Here is a 23524-nt window from a genome sequence, read left to right on the forward strand (position 1 = left end):
TCATGGGACATAAGGAAAGTTGTGACAACAGTACAGTTCACAGCAGTAAGTGCATGCATTTAAAAAAGTTGGGACAGGGGTTGTGTTAGTAAGAACTTAACAGAACACCTGAGAGCTCTAGAACAAAAGACGTAAGCACATCTTAAAGAAGTAGATATTAAGCAACTATCAAATTCAGGGTCAAAGTGAAAAAGAGAAAAATACTACTACTGCTGCTGTTACTACTGCTGCTGCTGCTGCTGCTGCTGCTGCTGCTGCTGCTGCTGCTATGGCTACTGCTGCTACTACTACTACTGCTGCAGCAGCTCCTGCACCAGCTTCAGATGCTGCAACAACAACAACAATAACAAACAGAGAAACACACAGTAAATTCTTTGTGAAAAATCAACATAATATGCGACTTTGGTCCAAAATAACTAAAAAGGAAAGAATATGCCGACTAGGAATATCAGAAGCAAAGGGGGTTAGAACAAGAGACATTGAGGAAATCCAGAGAATCATAAGGACATAGTTTAAAAACCTGTGCCTGATTGGGGATTCTAAAAGAAACGAGTAATTTTTTGATAAGTTCCACTTACCAAAGTTAAAGAAAGATCAAGTAAATAATTTAAATAGACATATAACAACTTGTGATATAGAAGTCATTACAAGACTTCCTATTTAAAAAACGAGGGCTGGTTGGTTTTAGTGACGACTCCAATCAAACTTTCAAGGAAGACTTATTGTCATTACTGCTCAAATTATTTTACAAAACAGAAACAGAATGAACATTGCTCAAAACCCTCATACTCAACATACATAAAAACTCAACAAAAAAAGAGTATTACAAATCAATTTCCCTTATGAACATAAATCCAAAAATACTCAATAACATCCTTGCAAACTGAATTAAAAAAACATCAAGAAGAATGCTAACCCTGATTGTAATGACTTTATGGATGAGGATTAACATAAACAAATTAAAATAAAATTAAAAAAAGGCAGGCATCAGTCTTGGACTGACTGAAAGCAGCTGAATCAGTGGTGGAGTAGGAGCCTCATGCACGGGGTTGGGACCTGAGGTGGTAGCAAACCAGCTGGAAGGACAGCTAAAGACAGCAGGAATGTGGACTTCCATGCAGCCAACCAGGCATACTAGTACTGCAGATGCAGTAGCTACAACGGTGCGGGCAGCAGCAGAATCATGGGCATCTACATAGCCCAAGAGGATGACTGGGACTGGGGCCTGTTTTTTGACCTGGCCTGGGAGAAGCTGAAGAGAAAGACCTTCACAGCCTCATGCAACTCCCATCAGCAGAAGGCTGGCACTTAGATTGAGAAGGATTTCAGGCATGGTCTCAAATTTTTGCTTCTGCTGGAGGTTATTTCTGGGGAGCAATTGACTAACCCAGAGTGGGGGAAGATGTGAGTGCATAAGATCAATCATGTAAACAAAGCCGTAGACTTCATCCCCAGTAAGGGAGTCAAACTTGTGTACATCAGGGCAGAAGAGATTTTGAATGGCAATGCAAAGATGGGAATGATCCAGACCATCATCCTCAGATATGCCATTCAAGACATCTCTGTGGAAGAGAACTCTGTTAAGGAACGACTTCTCCTCTGATGACAGAGAAAGACAGCCCCATACAAAACTGTCAATGTGCAGAACTTCCATATCAGCTGAAAGGATGGTCTGACTTTAAGTGCAGTCTTCCACTGGCACAAACCTGAACTGATTGAGGTCACCAACATAACAATGCATTTGAAGTTGCTGAGAAGTACCTTGATATCCCCAAGATGTTGGATGCTGAGGACATTGTGAACACAGCCCACCCAAAGAGAAGGCCATAATGACATATGTGTCCAGCTTCTACTATGCATTTTCTTGAGTGCAGAAAGCTGAGACTGCTGCCAACGTGATCTGAAAGGTTCTGTCTCTGAACCAGGAAAAGGAGCACCTGATGGAAAAGCATGAATGCCAGCCAGTGATCTTCTGGAGTGGATCTGACACACTATCCCCTGCTTGGAGCACCACAAACTTCAGAACACCATCCAGAAGATGCAGAAGAAGTTGGAGGACTTCCTGCACCATCAACAAGGTGTAAAACCAAATCCTCACAGGAAATGGCAAGGGTATCAGCCAGGAGCAGATGCAGGAGGTCTGTGGTTCCTTCAACCAGTTTGACATGGTGGGGCACAGGGGCCTGAGGAATTCAAGGCCTGCCTTAACAGCCTGGTCTATTAAGTGCAGAATGACAAGCAGGGTGATGCTGAGTTCAACTGGATCATGAGTGTGGTTGACCCCAACCATAACAGCCTCCTGACCTTCCAAGACTTCACTGATTTCATGTCAGGGGAAAACACAGCCACAGCCACAGCTGATCAGGTCATTGCCTCCTTCAACGTCCTGACAGGGGACAAGAACTATATCCCTGCTAAGGACCTGCAGAGAGAGAGCTGCCCTCCCCACAAGGCCGAGTACTGCATCACCCCAATGGCACCCTACAAGGGTCCTTATGATGCTCCTGGCACCCTTGACTACAAATCCTTCTCCACAGCCCTCTATAGGATGAGTGTCCAGTGAGGCCCTCAGACACATGGAACACAGACTACCTTGGCCTACCAGATGTGTTGAGGAGCTCTGTCCCCACCCTGACTCTATATCTATCCAAATAGCTCTTTGTGGTCCTTCTCAGGATTCTGGCAGGGATGGTCTAGGAAGGCTTCTCTTTCTCAATCTTATAGGGGAGGGAAGCTTGGTCATCAGCTTTTCTGGTCTTCTAAATATATATGTCGTGTTGTGGGTTCTTAGTCTATATGGAGGGGAAAACAGACTCCTGTGCCCCAAAGATCCCTTTGTAAGCCCAGGTCCCCCTACCCCTGAAACTGCTTCAAAGCCTCTCCCATTCAGGCCAAAGCTCCAAGTGATTTGTCCATGAACTGCCTGCCCTGAGATGTCCAGCAGACAGCACCCAGCTCCCCAAGACAAGGTTATAGTGGCTCCTCCAACTTCCCAGCCCCTATGTGTTCACCAGGAACAGATGACCTGCCATAGCCCTTCTCTGCCTCAGGAGTGGATGGTGGGGCTGTCAGCCCTGCCAACCTGGCCTTGGTTCACATGGCCTATGAATCTCAGATGTTTTAAGGACCAAAACCAACAGTACACAAAGAAAGGAACAGAAACAAACAAACAGTTAAACCATTTTTTAAAAAGAAAAAAAAAAACCCTTACAAAACATAAAAATTAAAACCTTCCAGAGAATTGCTATTTACTTTATTAACATATGGATTTATAATATAAATATATATCCATCTAGGTGCATATTTCTGCCACCTCTCTCACTCTCATAATGAAGACATAGTTATTTCAATGCCCTCCAAAGTCCCCTCCTGATATTCCCCTTGTGGAGGTTGGCAGGGATCTCAGTGAATGCCCTGAAGTGGAGGTGGGTTGCTGGCCTGCCTGCCTGGCCATTCATAGTTTTCTCTCCATCCACCCTCTGGAATTCATTCTGATTGATTTTTATTTTCTTGGTTTCTGGAAAAACCACCCTCTGGTGATGGGATGATTAAACATGTAATATTTTTAAAAAGGAAAAAAAATAAAGCAAAAGTTAACATGTTTAATGTTATATTTGTTGAATCCCATTTATCGGGATGGTGATCCCCCTAGAAGTTCATATATTCATGAGGTCCCATTTGTCAAATCTTGATATTAGAGCACAAGCCATTGCTGTTCTGTTCAGGAAATTTTCCCATGCCCATGTGTTCAAGGCTCTTCCCCACTTCCTCCTCATTAGTTTCTTTGTATCTGGTGTTATGTGGAGGTCCTTGATCCAACTGAGCTTTGTACAAGGAGATAGGAATAGGTTGATTTGCATTTTTCTACATAATTACATTCAGTTGAATCAGCATCAAAATGCTGTCTGGTGTCTACTGGGTGGTTTTAGCTCCTTTGTGAAAAATCAAGAGACTATATGTGTGTGGGTTCATTTCTTGGTCTTCAATTCTATTCCACTAATCTTTCTGACTTTCCCTGTACCAATACCATACAGTTTTGACCCCTATTGCTCAATAATACAGCTTTTTTTCAGGGATGGAAATGGCCCTAGAAATTCTCTTATCATTGGGTCATATTCACTATCTTGTGCTTTTTGTTATTCCAAATGAATTTGCAAATTCCTCTTTCTAATTTTATGAAAAATTGATTTGGAATTCTGATGGGGATTGAATTTAATCTGTAGATTGCTTTCAGCAAGACGACCATTTTTACTGCATTAATCCAGCCAATCCATGAGCATGGGAGATTTTTCCATCTTCCATATAAGATCTAGGTCAACTTCTTTCTTCAGAGACTTGAAGTTCTTCTCATGCAGACCTTTTATTTGCTTGGTTAGAGTCACAACAAGTTATGTAATGCTATTTGTGACTATTGTGAAGTGTGTAGTCTCCCTAATTTCTTTCTCAACCTGTTAATCCTTTGAGTAGAAGAAAGCTTCTGATTTCCTTCAGTTAATTTTAAATCTAGATACATTGCTGAAGTTGTTTCTCAGCTGTAGGATTTCTGTGGTAGAATGTTTGGGGTCACTAAAGTGTATGATAATATCATAAGCAAATAGTGATATTTTGACTTCATCCTTTCCAATTTGTATCCTTTGACATCCCTTTGTTGTCTCCTTGCTCTAGCTAGAACTTGAAGTGCTATTTTGAATAGATAGGGAGAGAGTGGGAAGCCTTGTCTAGTATCTGATTTTAGTGGGATTGCTTCAAGTTACTCTCCAAGTTTGATCTTGGCTACTTGTTTACTGTATGTTTCTCAAAAGATAGTTTAAAATGTGTTTTGGTAATTTTCCTATTTTAAAAAATTACTGATACAGTTAGCACAAGGGTTAAGATAGACTGGATTTTAGAAAGGACTACTAAATTGGTCCATCCTGAAGAAGTCCTAATTTCAAAATGAAGAAACGAAATATATTATTTTGGGCAGAAGATTTTACATTTGCTCCAACAAGAAAAGAAATCTATATCTTCCATCCAAGTTATTACAAAATAAGACTTGACCAGGGAAGACCTCCTGAAGATCTTAGCAACAAACAAAAAGAGGAAGATGGGCAAGAACAAAGCAGGCAACATATGTGCTGATCCTGCAACATGCAAACACCTCTCAGAGTGGCTAAGAAATTAAAATACATGTCTTTTCATAGGCAATATTTTGTTGGCTACAGTATCATCAAGACTTTTAATGCCATTCTTTTAGATGGTATAAATAAAATTTGATATTATGTGAAATAATTCAAAGTAACTTTAAAAGAAAGTAAATGTCTTTCATCTGTTCAGACAGATGACTAGAAAATCACGTTTAATTGATTTGTGCATGTGGCATATTTCATTCAAATGTCTTTATAGAATTATGTTTTGCATGAAGGTTTGTAGAGTGCTGAATTGAGGACTAGCAAAGCATCCCTGACAGGGGTCACCCTTGAGGATGCTGAGAGAACCTGCTCTTCCAGATCCCTACCTGATCATTCCTTTCTGATGCTGGCCCCAGAGACTAGCTTCAAAAACAACTTCAGAAGTGCATGATAATCCATAGTGACATTGGTTCATATGGAATGTCAGAAGGAAAAAAATAAACTACTGTAAAGTGTTCCCTTAATGCAACATGCACACCATTGCAGAAGTGCTCAGTCAAGACTTCAGTTATGTACTGTAACATCAAATTCTATGCCCAAAGGCATAACCTGCCAGTGACTGGTCATGTTTACAAACTTTTGCTGTGCAAACCATGCTCCCTAATTTAAAACTACTGACTAAATAAAATTGGTTAGAACCTATTTCTAGAGGGATTAAATGTAGGTAGGTTTAGAGTGACCTGGTTGGAGGAAGAGAAATCAGAGGGAGAAGAAGGAAGAAGAATAAGAGAGAAAGCATCTATGAGGGGAGAGGAACCATAAGCACGGGATCAGGAGAAACAGCAAGTTACTGGCTTACAACACCTGAGAGGCAGCCAACCCAGAAGTTAAAAGGATAGGTTAGGGTTTACCCTCAATGATTGTCAAAGTCAAATAAACTAGCAATATCCTCAGTGTCATTTATTTGTAAGATAGGTGGCAGTGGCAGCAGCAGCAGCAGAGGCAGCTGATCCAGCGGAAGGGCTATCAGCAGTAGAACCAAGGTGACAGGGTCCAGGCAGGCCTTGTGCCCCCTACCACTGACCTTCACTGGACAGCCAGGCTGCAAGCTGTGGCAGATTTACAGCGCCTTTCACTGCACAGAAGCCACATCAGAACTCTGCCTCCCACCAGTCAGTTACGAGAGACCCTCCGCCATCTTAGATCTCAGGCACCACAGAAATCAGACAGACTGAGGTATGCAAATATAACCCAAGGCCGACATCGAGGGGGTCTAAGCCCGACAGGTGTTGGCCTGCACCCAGGGCTGTTCGGGGAGCCATCAGTGTGCAAACCTGGCCAGGAGGTTGTTTGCCTGGCCTGGGGCGCACTCCACCATTTTGACTATGGGACGCCAGAGAGTTCTAGCAGGCCAAGTCAGCTAAGAGTCATAGCCAGAGGCTAACATAGCAAGGATCTAAGACAGACTTGCCTTGGACTGACCCCAGGCCCTGGGGTACTAAGTGGGCCATCTGTGTGCCAACCCGGCCAGGAGGTTGTTAGCCTAGCAGACTCTCCCGGCACTTTCAGGGAGTGCGAGCATGCTGCCATGCTTGGCCACCTGACAGAACCAATTAACAGTCATAGCCTGAGGGGAACTTTGCTCAGGCCTTAGCCTGCCAGACTTTTGCCTAGACTCAGGGCCTCAGAAGCTAGGCTAGTCTTGTGTGCACAAACCCGGTTGGGAGATAGGCTGCCCAGCAGAGAGACCAGCACTCAGAAAAGGTCCCACAGCAGCATAGACCATCAGCACTCACTGAAGGAGCAAATGGGCACTGCCTGGTTCACACAGACAACCTGGAGCAAGGCACACTACAGCTGCAAGGGCAACCAAGAGAAGGGCAGCGCATTAGCAGTCTGTAACAGGGGAAACCCAGCCAGCCAGTGTTGCAGAAATAGCCATATAGCCTCACAGGAGGCACAAATACCAACCAGAGAAAAGTCCAACTAACGCCAGAAATAACAAGATGGCAAAGGGCAAACCCAGGAACACTACTAACAGAAACCTAGGCAATATGGCAGTATCTGAACCAAACTCTCCAACATCAGTAAGTCCTGATTACACAAATACAACAGAAAAACAAGATTTGGATTTAAAATTACTGTTCATGATGCTGCTAGAAGAACACAAAAAGGACATAAATGAATATCTTAAAGAAACATGGGAAACATGAATAAGCTAGAAACCCATATAATAAAATCACAAAAAACACTTAAAGAAATTCAGGAGAATAAGGCTCAAGAGATGGAAGCCAATAGAGAAGAAACACACACACACACAAAAATCTTAAAGAAATGCAAGAGAAAGTGAGTGAAACAGCAGAAGTCGTGAAAGAGGAAACACAAAAATCTCTTAAAGAATTACAGGGAAACACAAACAAGCAAGTGAAGGAGCTAAGCAAAACCATCCAGGATCTAAAATCAGAAGTAGAAACAACTAAGAAATCACATAGGGAGACAAGTTTGGAGATAGAAAACCTTGAGAAGAAATCAGGGGCCATAGATGCAAATATCAACAACAGAATACAAGAGATGGAAAGGAATCTCAGATGCCCAAGATACCATAGAAACCATTGACTCAACAGTCAAAGAAAATGGAAAATGCAAAAAGCTTGTAACCCAAAATATCCAGGAAATCCAGAACACAATGAGAAGGCCAAACCTAAGGATTATAGGCATAGATGAGAGTGAATTTTTACAACTTAAAGGACCAGCAAATATCTTCAATAAAATTATGGAAGAAAACTTCCCTAACCTAAAGAGAGAGATGCCCATGAATATACAAGAAGCCTACAGAACTCCAAACAGACTGGACCTGAGCAGAAATACCTCTTGTCACATAATAATCAAACCCCCAAATTGACTAAACAAAGAAAGAATATTAAGGGCAGCAAGAGAAAAAGGCCAAGTAACATATAAAGGAAGACCTATCAGAATCACACCAGACTTCTCACCAGAGACCATGAAAGCTAGAAGATCCTGGGCAGATCTCATGTAGACTCTAAGAGAACACAAATGTCAGTAAGAGTGTATCTGATAAGCTTGCATTGCATGTATTACAATGTGTGTATACTTGCACTGTGGTATGCATGTTGCATTAAGAGGACACCTCACTGGGGTTTATTGATTCGTTCCTCTTTGTGAGTTCCAGAGATGAACCCATAATCAAGATCAGCTGCAAGTGCCTTCACTGCTCCTTATTTGGGTTTAAAAAATATCTGTGCATATGCTAGTGTTTTAGTATAAATATGCAAAATTACCAGGTGCAATAATCAGAAAAAAAGAAACGCTAGCTTGAAGAATGTAGGATGCCCAGAGAAAGAACTCAGGTAATGAGGTTTAGAAACAATACTATTTCTTCACTAAAAGAAATTTCTGCCATTCATTAGTAGTTCTGAGGAAGTGTTAGGAACAAATATTTGGTGCTTGGAATAAACTACAGTAATCTAAAAATGAAAAAAAATAGTAGTATGTCATTTTCACTTGACAATAAAATTTATTATTTAACATGTGCATATTTCCACTATCCTTGGATGAAAATATGTTTACAATCTGAAAAAGAGACAACAGTTAACATATGTAATGTATCAACTAATATGATTTGAACACCATTGAGGTAGCCCAGTGGGAAATGCTTTTATGTGCAAGGTCTATAACATGACCTTGATTACAATACAACGATGACCAAAAATGATCAGACAAACTTGTCCTCTAGTTTCCATGAATCTTCAATGTTTATGAGTCCAAAATCTCATTAATCTCTTTCTGTCTCTTTCTCTCTGTCTCTCTGTCTCTAGCACAAACACACACACACACATGCATACACACATAAACTAATCTATCTATCTATCTATCTATCTATCTATCTATCTATCTATCTATATCTATATCTATATCTATATCTATATCTATATCTATATCTATATCTATATCTATATCTATATCTATATCTATATCTATCTATCTATATCTATATCTATCTATCTCTCTATATCTATATCTATATCTATATCTATATCTATCTATCTCTATATCTATCTCTATATCTATCTATCTATATCTATATCTATATCTATCTATATCTATCTCTATTTCTATCTCTATATCTATCTCTATCTCTATATCTATCTCTATATCTATCTCTATATCTATATATCTATCTCTATATCTAATCTATCACTATCTCTATCTCTATCTCTATCTCTATCTCTATATCTATCTATCTACATCTACATCTACATCCACATCCACATATACATACACATACACATACACATACACAAACACATACACATACACATACACATACACATACACATACACATACCTATACCTATACCTATACCTATACCTATACCTATACCTATACCTATACCTATACCTATACCTATACATATACATAGTGGCAATCCATAAGTTGCATGTTATATCTTCATTGGGTGAATACAATGTAGTTCCTACATTCTTTTCTGTTCACAGATGACATACTGAGGTTGAAGCTCTATCAACTTCTGGTGAGGATGGTCCATAGTTCAGTCAGATTTGTGGTAATTCCTCATGTGACAGTGATATGTGGATGATTGGCGGAAGCTAGAGCTACACAGAAAACAGGCATAAGGCTTTTCTCCTGTGTGAATCTTCTCATGAGCCTTCAGGTTCGTCTTGTGGCTGAAGGACCTTTCGCATGTGCTGCATATGAAAGGCTTCTCTGGCTTGTGTATGACCTCATGAATTCAAAGGTTAGAGACTCGTTTGAATATTTTCCCACAGGTGCCATAGGACAATGCCCTCTTATTCAGGTGAGTTCTCAGGTGGGATGAAAGGTGAGAGTCATATTTGAACCTCCTAGGACATTCTTCACACTTGTATGGTTTGGGATCTCTATGGTAACTTTCTTGATGACTTTCACATGTTGAGTTTGCCTCATGATTCTGACAAAGGACAGGATCTGAAGTAGGAGGCTCTGGCCTAGAGAGGAACCCTGTTACCAATCTAGGGTCTTCTTCAGGAAAATATTCTTCAAGTGACTCTTGCAGGCATGTGGATATTCCTTGACTTGCTCTTGTAGAATCCTGAGGAAATTCATGAGAAACATCTCCCACCTCAGGCGCAGGATGATACATTCTCTGGTTGATGAATAGGGAGTCCATCTTGATCCTGGGAATGTTATCACCACTATTTACTTGATTAGCATTCCTGGAAGTATTATTCCAATCTTTACTGTCTACAGAGATGCTTGTTCTGGATGAATCCATTGGTTGTGCCTCCATGGAGACATCTACAGTAGTAGGAGCACTCAGGAACATTACTTGATGACTGGAGTTGCCTTGACTTGTTCTTCTGGTACTCTGAGAAAATTGACAAACCACACTTCCCCTCTTCATAATCATAATCCTGTTCTTTCTGGATTCTAAGAAGGGAGTTCATCTCATCTCCAGTACAGTTATTGCCAGTGTTTTGTTCAGTACAATTCCAAGAAGTAACACATTCACTTTCACTGTTTTCTTGTCCTTTGGAGAGATGACAATCTATGAAAATGTATCCAAAAACAAAAAACAAAAATAAAAGAAAACCAAAACAGATCCCCTCAGAACATGCCTCTTCTGTCCAGTTTACCTACTAACCTGTTGTCAATAATGTATCTTGTGTAATGCCAACTGTCATCCTTGCAACCTTTGGTGTTGGCCTTGTTGATGATTATTGCAGTTTTAAAAGCTTGGTGACTTCTTTTAATGGCATGTTTTCAGAAAAGAGAGTTTCCTGTCCTTGCATGGAGGCATGGACCTGTAAACAATGCCAGGTTCCCCTTATCCATGAGTTTGTGGATTGCATTCTCCTACCCAAAACTTGCTAGCGTTGAAAGACTAGGCTAAAAATTAGCTCGTTTTTTTCTACCCGATGTGTAATGATCTTTTCCTGGCACTCACAAATTCTGATTTCTAAAGTTACTATAGATACTGTCCTTTCAAATGTTGAGTCATTGTGCCTAGAGAAACACAAAGTTATGTTACTGTGAGCTCTGCCAACCATAGATTCTTTAACTGATCACCACATTGAAGGAGGATAAGCCTTCCTTAACGTGGCCATCAGTGTATTCAGATTGGCCTAACTTTTACCTGAACTTTTTATAGTGTTTTGTCTCAAAGAATCAGAAGGCATGCTCTTGGAAACATGACTGGATATTATGGGAGTAGTGTACTTAGTAAGTATTTTCAATCATGAAATTTTAAAGGTAAAATAAAATTCAAAGGGTATATGCAGTATAATTAGTAACTTGCAAGGTATGGTCAAAATATTTATCAGAGGACTTGAGAAGCATTGGGAGGGTAATTCTTCTGATTCCAAGGCCAAGTTGGACTACATAAGTAAAGCTTATTGCAAATCACAAATACAGGCAAGCAAGATACCAAGAAATGAACCAAATCACTGCACCAATAAAAATCCAAACAACATATATGAAATAATAGGACGCATTTTTTAATTTATGTGGAGGAATATGTCTACAGTGTGGTTTAAATTTTTCAGGTACTTCACCATTTCTGTTAAGCAAATCACAGCTTTGAGAAAACATCCAACATAATTAAACCTATACTAATTCTATCCAAATTTGAATTTTGGACTGAAGCACCATTATGCATCAAGGGAATTCTTATGGGTATGGCATTGTTTTGTATTTATGTAACATCCATATTTCAATATTCAATCTATACCATTCTGAAAACTCAGTTTTCTAGACAGTGAATCATTTGATATATAGTGGCCAATTTGGGAATCCATCTAGTCAAGTTGATCCCAAATTTCTGCCACACATTTCCAGGGATCACAGATTAGTGCTCTGAATGTACTTTTAAGGTGTGTGTGGCAGAATCAAACACAATCCTCATGAATACACAGTAAGTACTTCCATGAACAAACTGTGACCCAAACACAATTTATCTCCTCTACATCCTTAATGTCTTCTCCAGGTGAATTCTTCAGTCTGTCTGCTGATATGTAAATAAACTCTATTTAGTTATGCCAATCAAACCTAATTGATTGGCTCCTTTCTGCTATATTTTGAGGTGATAATATTTCTTTAGTATATTTTTGTTTGGAACTATAAACTCGTTTCTAAAAAAAACAACATACACAAGTATTCCAAGAAAAAACAAAACAGAACGAGAACACCTCATCTTCACCAAACCTAAACAATCTTGCCTTTCCATCCAGATAAGACACCCAGGTACTAACCATAACAGGAGTCTTCAAGCACTCATATGTCTGGCTCTCCATGAATCATCTCATGCCTCTGCCACTGGATTTCCACTTCTCTTTCAAAGCAAACTCGTTCTTGTAGAGCCCAGTAAGGAGAAACTGCTTCAAGACCAGTTGAGGAATCATCTGCTCCTTGCTCTGCTTTTCTGGCTGCAACCATCTCCCAGAGACATTGTAGCTCCTGCTTTGCCCAACATTGATTGTTGTTTGGGGAAAATTTGAGTGGAGCACTTGGTGAGTTATAGATGCCTTTTGTGCACTGCACACCAGAACTGTGAGTTAGAAGAAACTCTAAATTGTCTATTTTAAGGTCCTTTGTTGGTGTCCTGTGCTGAAAGAATCCTCTAAACTGTGAAGCCATTGTGGTGAAAATGGTCACAAAGATTCAACTATGGCAGTTTAGTATCAGTTCTGTGACTTTAGAAACAATGCTGACAGTTGATGGATGTACTGTAAAAGCTCTGAATTTTAAGAAAGAAGAAACACATAATTAATGTTTTGAAAAAGGAACATAAATCCAACTGAGATTTGTGTTACTGATGGTTTTATGGGTTCGAGATAGTAAATGTTTCATTATACCTCTATAAACATGCTAGCAGGAAAGTGGAAATGAATAAAATTCCTGAAAAGAAGTAGAAAAAATGTGAGTCGATAGCAAGAAGTCCTGTGTCAAGATGGATAGTCCTGTCATGAGATCATAAGAACACAGCAATGATATCCGTTCCCCTTTTGGAAAATGTGGAGTTATTTTGCTCTTCCCCAAATTTTAAGTTTCAGTTTGGTGTTAATTGGCCTCATCTGGAATGAACTACAGTTCAGAAATGGCAGGCACACTCGTGATCCTGATCTTGAGGCTGCAAGACACAGGCTTATGACACAGATCTGATCTTGACATGGATATCTAGTGGTATAGTGGCTTTGAAAAGCTTAGGCCCAGCCATGGTGGTACACATCTTTAATCCAAGGAGACTGAGGCAAACATATCTGTGTTCAAGACCATCATCAGACAAAACAATTATTAGATTCAGGCATGGTAATATACACCCTTAACCTTCTGCTGGAGTCCTGAAAAATGACATTGGAAGAAGGTACACTCACACTTCTTTCCCTCCTTGCATTTACTTGCCAGAATATCTACTGTAACCTAAGTCTAAAGGAAGTACAGAAGAGCAGGTGAAATAACTGCCCTCATGGGACTGAGAAACTACTATATTCTTGGACTTCCCATTCACAACTTCTCCTTGTTGTGTTAGTTGAATTAAAGACTGTAAGTCATTACAATAAATCACCATGATATATAGAGACATTACATAAGTTATGTGACTCTAGAGAACCCTTACTAAAACAACCAACACACGCAGACACATGGACTCATAGACATAGACACACACACACACACACACACACACACACACAGAGAGAGAGAGAGAGAGAGAGAGAGAGAGAGAAGGAAAACAAAGAGATACAACCAAGTCTACCCTATTTTTACTAATACTACAGTCCTCAAGTGATGTCCATCAAGTATGATTTCCCTAAATTAAATCATGCTCTCCTTTACTGGCAGAGATGAGATTTATTCATTCAGCCTCTCACTTTTCTGTATACTGCTACTGCCACATCTTGGTTGCCTCCTCCTGACCTCTGTCTGATTCCACTTCCAAGGCTTTGACAGTGTTCACTGAAACAAATATGATGTACAACCCTGTGGAAACTAGGAATGTTTAACAAGTTTGGAAAGAACAATTTGGAGAACAAAAAATCAGAAGTCGTGGGAGATATATGTTAATATTACATTCCTTTTCAATGTGGCACTCTGCCATTTCACTACAATGCCTTTCAGTACTTGTCTAGGAAGCATTTCCTTCTAGGGAAGAATTATGCAATCAAACATTGTATTAGAGATGCAGAGCTGGGGCTGAGTTTTTTTTTCATCTCTGACAAAATTAGCAGGTAAAGGTGTCTTTCCTCTATTCTAAGTGCTTGACTGCATTTGTTGCTCTAGTTCAGCATCATTTGTTCTCATAAACCAGGCTGACCTTGATCCTCTTAGGCTACCAGGCTGTCCTGGGCTTTAAAAAAAATTGGGCTGCTCTAATGAGACACAGGAGATCTGAACGAATCCCATTCTGATATATATTAGTTTCTGTACATGTCTCATTGAATCCAGGAACTCTGAGAAGAAGCTATTTCAGAAAGAACTTCAGATGAATCAGAGGCCCACACACCTACTACATCCCAGTGCTTCCAGGAAACACCCTTGAAATTCACTGAAGAAAGAGGCATGGTTGGAGAATAGATAAGGTCCCCCTTTATGCTCTCGAGTATGGAAGTGTGTGTGTGTGTGTGTGTGCGTGTGCGTGTGTGTGTGTGTGTGTGTGTGTGTGTGTGTGTGTGAGAGAGAGAGAGAGAGAGAGAGAGAGAGAGAGAGAGAGAGAGAGAAGAGGAAGAGAAATAGAGAAGAGGAGGGAGGGAGGGGGAGCTTGTGAGGATCTTCACCACAATTAAGGGGAGATAGCATGGGTGGAGTAGTTTTCACTGAACAACATTTATGATCAAGGTGTTTAATTTTCTAAACTCTGAATGCAAATGTACTATGGGAACCATCTGTTTATGTATTTAGGTAAATCTTTGCCTCAATTTGAATTTGATGTTGCTGTTCATTGATTTTTCAATATTTTCTTATGAAAATATGGTACTTGAAATTTGAGGAAGAGCAAAAATAAAAAATAACTATTTTGTTGAATGTGTGGGGGGGTACAGATTGTTGTGATCTACTACACATTTTGCTGTGTTCTTATGAACTTCTCATATGTGAAACAGGATTTATTTCACTGATGAGTCAAATTAGTTCTTTGTTATATGTGCTGTTTGGTATTTTCTCTCACATGGCAATGTGCAGGACTACTATGATATAATTCCTGTCAGAAGACTCTGAAACCATATATGATAGAATCCTCCTCCTCCTCCTCCTCCTCCTCCTCCTTCTTCTTCCTCTTCCTCTTCCTCTTCCTCTTCCTCTTCCTCTTCCTCTTCCTCTTCCTCTTCCTCTTCCTCTTCCTCTTCCTCTTCCTCTTCCTCTTCCTCTTCCTCTTCCTCTTCCTCTTCCTCTTCCTCTTCTTCTTCTTCTTCTTCTTCTTCTTCTTCTTCTTCTTCTTCTTCTTCTTCTTCTTCTTCTTCTTCTTCTTCTTCTTCTTCTTCTTCTTCTTTCTTCTTTTCTCTTCCTCTTCTTCCTTCTCCTCCTTCTCCCCCTTTTCCATTCAAAAGCCTCACAATACATTCACCCATTGTTGGCACTGGTACTAACATCACACAACAGACACCAAACTTCCATAGCTGAATCTCTTTAGCATTGCCACCACAATGACTCTACACCTCTGATAATCAAATAATATAGAGTCACCATAAAATAACCTTCAGATAGATTATCTTAAGCTTGTTCTAACCCATGATTCTGCTGTGCAGTGGAGATAAGACATCTAGAAATCACCAAGTGCTCAGTCCAACTTTTCCCCAAGCAACAATGGCTGCTGGGCAAAGATGGGGCTCTAAACACTCTCAAAGAATTTTTCCTTATGGTTGTAGATGGAAACCAGAACAAAAAGTTCTTGATTTCTCCGATATTTTTGAAGAAGTTTCTTATCATTGGGTACTTCAAGGAAAAGACTTCCCTCAGTTGAATCTCTCTGAAACACTCACAGTGATATTGAAAATGAAGTATAAGAGTCACAAGTCCCTATTTTCAACTTGAGCATAATACCAGCCTATACTGATGAAGTTCTGTGACTATAGGCATGAGCTACCAGACTCTGGTGATGCTTGATCAGGAGACTTTTCTTTGTACACCTCTAGTGTCATCCAAGTAATGCTGAATCCCAGAATGAAACCTGAGCCTGAAGACATATTATTTAGATTGGGTCTTTGTTTTTTTTTTTAATCTCTTTCAATAAAGCATGGGCCATCTCTTCTCATTGATCCCCAAAGCTACTACTGATTCCTCTGTTTGACTTTGCAAGGTGTCTCTGATCTTTGAAGATGTGGCTGTGGCTTTCACCCAAGACAAGTAGAGACAGCTTGACTATGCTTGAAAAACGTCTGTGCCAGGGGGTGTTGCTGGAAATCTCTGGGCTTCTGATTTCTGTGGGTAATTTTTTTATTCTACATTAAATGTATTTTTAAATATATTTTCTTTATTTTGTAAACATGTGTGGATACACACGTGTTTTGTATGGAGGTCAAAAGGCAACTTGTAGTAACTCGGTTCTCTTCTTCAACCATATGAGTCCTAGTAATAAATTCTGGTTATTAGGTATAGTGGCAAGCAACTCTATAAACCGAGGCATCTTGACATCCATTTTCTCCTTTTTTAAAAAGCAGGTCTCTCATTCTGAAATTCGGTAATCTGTGTGGTGGTTTGAATATGCTTGGCCTAGGGAGTAGCACTGTCCAGAAGTGTGGCCTTGTTGGAGGAAGTGTGTCACTTTGAGTATGGGCTTTGAGACCCTTCTTCTAACTCCCTGGAAATCAGTATGCTCCTGGCTTCCTTTGGATTAGGATGTAGAACTCACACCTCTTCCAGCACATTGACAGCCTGGACACTGCCATGGTTTGTTCCTTGATATTAATGGACTGAATCTCAGGATTTGTAATCCAGCCCATTTAAATATTGTCCTTTATAAGAGTTGCCTTCTTTGTTGTGTCTGTTCATAGCAATGGAAACCCTAAGCCAACCTGGAATCACATGGAGCCCACATTGACCTCATTTTCCAAGGCAATCTTGCACTGCAGTCCCTGTATATCAGCCATTGGAACACCAGATAATGTGACTAGGAAGTCCATGACAGGCATCCAGTTGTACCTCCATGCCACACATTCTGGGCTTTGTGATTAGAAAGCATATAGGTCTCTTTAACTTTGTTCCCCTCATTCTCTCTCTCTCTCTCTCTCTCTCTCTCTCTCTCTCTCTCTCTCTCTCTCTCTCTCTCTCTTTCTCTATCTCTCTCTTTCTCCCTATCTCTCTTTCACACACACACACACACACACACACACACACACACACAGACATACACACACAGTGATGAAATCTGAGCTTTGGTTTGTCCATGTATAAAATGGTCCTGATCATGGCTATGGATTTTGTATCTGGTAATGCCGTGAGGAAATTCCAAAATAGAACACTTATTGAGTCTTTGACTTACAGACTTACAAGAAGAACACCATGAAACTTTGGTTAAATTTATTGTTTTGTCTTTCCTTTTTTAGGTGGCCCAGGCTAGCCCTCATTACTAAGTGTTCTTCCTTCCTCACCCTTCCAGGTGCTGGGTTTACATGTACATCTCAAAACTTTGCATTATATGTAACTAAAAGCTTCAGTACAGAGGCATACAAGGGTATAGTGACTTTGTCTCCCAGGCCTTTGTGAGGGCTGGATTTTTCTTCAGGGTCAGGGTGCTGCCATGGGCGGGGGTGGGGGTGGGGGGCTTTTGAGAAGTTTGGTTTAGGAATAGAATGCAATTCCTTATGTTTCAGGACTGCTGTCTAGGGAGCAATTGCCCCACTCTGAGCTGAGTCTTTCCATTATCAGTTAACATAATTAAGCTAGGCCTCTAGCAAACATGCCCATAGGCCAACCCAGTGTAGATAGATAGTACCTCATTGAGATTCTCTTCCCAAGTAACCCTAGGTAATAAAGTTAACAAAGCTAACAAACACACTACTGATTGATATCTTCTTCCCTCCACTGTTGTTCTTATGATACCCCAGCTAGAGCCTAAGAGAGTAGGCAGCTCTAAAAGGGTGTGATTATTCCTATCTTTCTATCCACCATCATTGGAGGAATCCAAAGTAGACTATCAGTCTTCAAAAGTGATCTTACTACATTGCTCGTTAAATTATGCCTTCTGTGGTTTTGGTTTTGGTTTTTTGAAAAGGGGCTTCTTTGTGTCTAGACCTTGACTGTCCTAGGACTTGCTTCATAGACCAGACTACTCTCAGGAGTTTGAGATCCACCTTCCTTTGCCTAGTGAGTACTGGGATCAAAGTTGTGTGCCACCACCAACCAGTTTACTATATCTTTTTTCACAGCAGAAAGAACAGACTAATACTTATAAGTTATTCAGGTTTTGTTTGTTTTGCTTTGATTTGTTATTTAGGCAGATTTTTCTCATGTAGACAGGCTGTCTTCGTCAGCTTTTCTCAATTGCCAGGATTACAGATTAATGTCATCATACTTAATATGATATATTTTATTTAAAATGTTTCCCTAAATCTCTACACATATCAAAACAGTATTACTTCTTTAAATAAAAAATGTTGTTACAGCAGGTAACACCAGGTACACAGAGATGTCCCGATTTTAACATTGTCCAGGGCACAGGCTTCTGCCTATGCCCAAGACTTGGGCAGTTTTGCAGGTTGTCTGTGTGCCAGACCTGTCCTGGGACATCTGCCCTGCAGTGATCAGCACTTGGAAAGGGGCCCTGCAGCATCCACCATCTTTGCTCCCAGAAGTACCAGGCAAGCAACACCAGGTACACAAAGACAACCAACGTATAACATTGCTTAGGGCAAGGCACACCATGGCTCCAACAAAACCCAAGAGTAGGGCAGGCCATCAGCAATCTGTATCAAGGGAAACCCAGTCATCCAGTGGTGCAGAAATAGCCTTACAGGTTCAAGCACCAGCCAGTGACAACAGAACCACCTAACACCTGAGATCACCAGATGAAAAAAAGGCAATCGTAGGAACGTTACTAAAAGAAATCAAGGCAATATAGCAGCATCTGAGCCCAATTCTCTGACTAAAGCAAGTCCTGGATACTGCAACACACCAGACAAACAGGATTTAGATTTAAAATTACATCTCATGATGCTATTGGAGGATTACATGAAGTTCATACATGACTCTCTTAAAGATATACAGGAGAACATGAACAAAGTAGAAATCAATGAAATGCAGGAGAATATGTGTCAACAGAAGTCAATAAAGAGGAAATGCAAAAAATCACTTAAAGAAATACAGGAGAACTTCGGTCAACAGGCAGAAGTCATGAAAGAGGAAACACAAAAATCTCTTAAAGAATTACAGGAAAACACAAAGGAAGAAGTGAAGGAACTGAGCAAAACCATCCAGGATCTAAAAACAGAGTAGAAACAACTAAGCAATCACAAAGCGAGACAACTTTGGAGATAGAAAACCTTGGGAAGAAATCAGGGGTCATAGATGCAAATATCAACAACAGAATACAAGAGATAGAAGAAAGAATCTCTGATGCCAAAGATACCATAGAAAGAATTGACTCAACAGTCAAAGAAAATGCAAAATGCAAAAATCTTGTAAGCCAAAACATCAAGGAAATCTAGAATTATAGGCATAGATGATAGTGAAGATTACAGCTTAAAGGGCTAGCAAAATCTTCAAAAAATTATGGAAGAAAACTTCCCTAACCTAAAGAGAGAGATGCCAATGAAAATCCAAGAAACCTACAGAACTCCAAACAGACTGGGACAGAACAGAAAAACCTCCTGTCACATAATAATCAAAACCGCAAATATACTAAACAAAGAAAGAATATTAAAAGCAGTGAAAAGGGCCAAGAAACATACAAAGGAATACCTATCAGAATTACACCAGACTTTTCACCAGAGACCATAAAAGCTGGAAGATCCTGGGCATATATCATACAGACTCTAAGAAAACACAATTGCCAACCATGACTCCCATACCCAGCAAATCTCTCAATCACCATAGGTGGAGAAACCAAGATATTCCAATATAAAACCAAATTTGCACAATGTCTTTCCACAAACACAGTCCTACAAAGGATAGTAGGTAGAAAACACCAATACAAGGGGGGAAACTGCACCCTGGAAAAAACAAGATAGTAACCTTCTTTCATCAAACCCAAAAGTAAATAACCACGCAAACATAAAAATAACATCAAAAATAACAAGAAGAAATAATCACTATTCATTAATATCTCTTAACATCAATGGACTCAACTCCACAATAAAAAGACATAGGCTAACAGACTGGATTCATAAATAGGACTCCACATTTTGCTGCATACATGAAACAGACCTCAGTGTTAAAGAAAAACACTACATAAGTGTAAAAGCCTAGAAAACAATTTTACAAGAAAATGGTCTCAGGAAACAAGCTGGAGTAGCCAGTCTAATATCAGATAAAATTGACTTTCAACCTAAAGTCATCAACAGAATGACACTTCTTACTGGTCAAAGGAAAAATCCACCAGCAGAAATCTCAATTCTGAACATCTATGGTCCAAATGCAAGGGCACCTTTATTCGTAAAAGAAATTTTACTGAAGTTCAAAGCACACATTATACCTAACACAATAATTGTAGGTGACTTCAACACTTCACTCTCCTCAATGGACAGATAAGGAAAACAGAAACTAAACAGCGATATAGGGAAACTTATCGAAGCTTTGGACCAATTGGATTTAACATATATATATATATATATATATATATAGAGAGAGAGAGAGAGAGAGAGAGAGAGAAAATTTCTTTCCCCCTAAAGCAAAAGGATACATCTTTTTCTCAGCACCTCATGGTACCTTCTCTAAAATCGACCATATAATTGGTCACAAGACAGACCAAAACAGATATGAGAAGTTCGGACTAGCCAGGCGGTGGTGACACACACCTGTAACCCCAGCATCTGGGAGGCAGAAACAGGCAGATTTCTGAGTTTAAGACCAGCCTAGTCTACAGAGTGAGTTCCAGGACAGCCGGGGCTATAGAGAGAATCCTGTCTCCAAAAAACCAAATCCCAAAAAAAAAAAAAAAAAAAAAATCGAGCTAATGCCATGCCTCCTATCAGATCACTATGGGGTAACAGAAAGCACACATACATATGGAGGGTGAACAATAGTCTACTCAATGACACCTTCGTCGAGGAATAAATAAACAAATCAAAGACTTTTAGAATTTAATGAAAATGAAAACAAAATGTACCCAAATTTATGGGACACAATGAAAGCAGTGCGAAGAGGAAAACTCATAGCACTGAGTGTCTCCAAAAAGAAACTGGAGAGAGCATACACTAGCAGCTTAATGGCAGACCTGAAAGCCCTGGAACAGAAAGAAGATAATACACCCAAGAGGAGTAGAAGACAGGAAATCATGAAACTCAAGGGTGAAATCAATCAAGTAGAAACAGAAAGAACTATACAAAGAATCAACAAAACCAGGAACTGGTTCTTTGAGAAAACAAGATAGACTAACCAGAAGGCACAGAGGCAGTATCCAAATTAACAAAACAGAAAGGAAAAAGGAGATATAACAAGAAAAACTGAGAAATTCAAAAAGTCATTATATCCTACTACAAAAGCCTATACTCAATAGAACTGGAAAATCTGGAGGAAATGGACAACTTCCTAGACAGATACCAAATACCAAAATTATATCAGGATAAAATAGATCATCTAAACAGTCCCATAACCCCTCAAGTAATTGAAGTGGTCAGTGAATGTATTCTAACAAAAAAGAAGAAAAGCACAGGGCCAGATGGCTTTAGTGCAGAATTCTATCAGACCCTCAAAGAAGACCTAACATTAATACTCTTAAAACTATTCCACAAAATAGAAACAGAAAGAACACTACCCAACTCGTTCTATGAGGTCACAATTGCACTGATACAAAAACCACACAAAGATCCCATAAAGAAAGAGAAATTCAAGCTAATTTCCCTTATGAATATTGATGCAAAAATACTCAAGAAAATTCTTACCAATCAAATCCAAGAACACATCAAAACGATCATTCACCATGATCAAGTAGGCTTCATCCCAGGGATGCAGGGATGGTTCAATATGCAGAAAGCCATCAGTGGAATCCTATACATAAACAAAGTCAAAGAAAAAATGCATCTTCATTTCATTAGATGCCTAAAAAGCATTTGACAAAATTCAGCATCCTTTCATGTAAAAGTCTTAGAAAGAACAGGAATTCAAGGCTCACACCTAAACAGAGTAAAAGCAATATAAAGCAAACTGTTAGCCAAAGTCAAACTAAACTGAGAGAAACTTGAAGCAATCCCACTAAAATCAGGGACTAGACAAGGATGCACCCTCTCTCCATAACTTTTCAATATAGTCCTTGAAGTTCTAACAAGAGCAATTAAAGAACATGAGGAGGTCAAAGGGATACAAATTGTAAAAGAAGAAGTTAATCTATAACTATTTGAAGAAGAAATGATAGTATACTTAAGTGACCCCAAAAACTCCACCAGAGAACTCCTACAGGTGATAAACAACTTCAGCAAAGTGGCTTGTTATAAAATCAACTCAAGCAAATCACAATCCTTCCTATACTCAAAGGATATGTAGGTTGCCAAAGAAATTAGGAAAATGACACCCTTCAAAATAGCCACAAACAATATAAAATATCTTGGTGTGAATCTCACCAAACAAGTGAAAGATCTATATGACAAGAACTTCAGGTCTCTGAAGAAGGAAAACAAGGAAGACCTCAGAAAATGGAAAAATCTTCCATGCTTGTCTGTTGGCAGGATTAATAAAGTAAAAATGGCCTTGTTACCAAAAGGAAAATACAGATTCAGTGCCATTCCCATCAAAATCCCAACTCAGTTCTTCATAGAGTTAGAAAGAGTAATTCTCAAATTCATCTGGAATAACAAAAAGCCAGTAGAGGTAAAACTATTCTCAACAGTAAAAGAACTTCTGGGGGAATTAGTATCCTGGACCTCAAGAAGTATTACAGAGCAATAGTGTTAAAAAAAACTCCATGGTATTGGTACTGTGACAGGCAAGTAGGTCAATGGAATAAAATTGAAGACCCAGAAATGAACCCGAACACCTATGGTCACTTGATCTTCGACAAAGGAGCTAAAACCATGCAGTGGAGAAAAGATAGCCTTTTCAACAAATGGTGCTGGTTCAAACTGGAGGTCAGCATGCAGAAGAATGCACATCAATCCATTCTTATCTCCTGCTAAGATCAGCTCCAAATAGATCAAGAACCTGCACATAAAACCACACATACTGAAACTAATAGAAAAGAAACTGGGAAAGAGCCTTGAGCACATGGGCACAGGGGAAATTTTCCTGAACAGAACACCAATAGCTTATGCTCTAA

The 23524-nt window shown here is 39.6% G+C and overlaps 2 pseudogenes; one reads left to right on the forward strand and one right to left on the reverse strand.

Annotated features, from left to right (window-relative positions):
- Positions 1–1111: 1111 nt before the first annotated feature.
- Positions 1112–2563, forward strand: LOC127693772 (alpha-actinin-4-like; annotated as a pseudogene).
- Positions 2564–9682: 7119 nt separating this feature from the next.
- LOC127693831 (zinc finger and SCAN domain containing protein 4C-like) lies at positions 9683–12765 on the reverse strand (annotated as a pseudogene).
- Between the last annotated feature and the right edge of the window lie 10759 nt (positions 12766–23524).

Source organism: Apodemus sylvaticus, chromosome 1, assembly GCF_947179515.1.
Source record: "Apodemus sylvaticus chromosome 1, mApoSyl1.1, whole genome shotgun sequence".
Lineage (NCBI taxonomy): Eukaryota > Metazoa > Chordata > Mammalia > Rodentia > Muridae > Apodemus > Apodemus sylvaticus.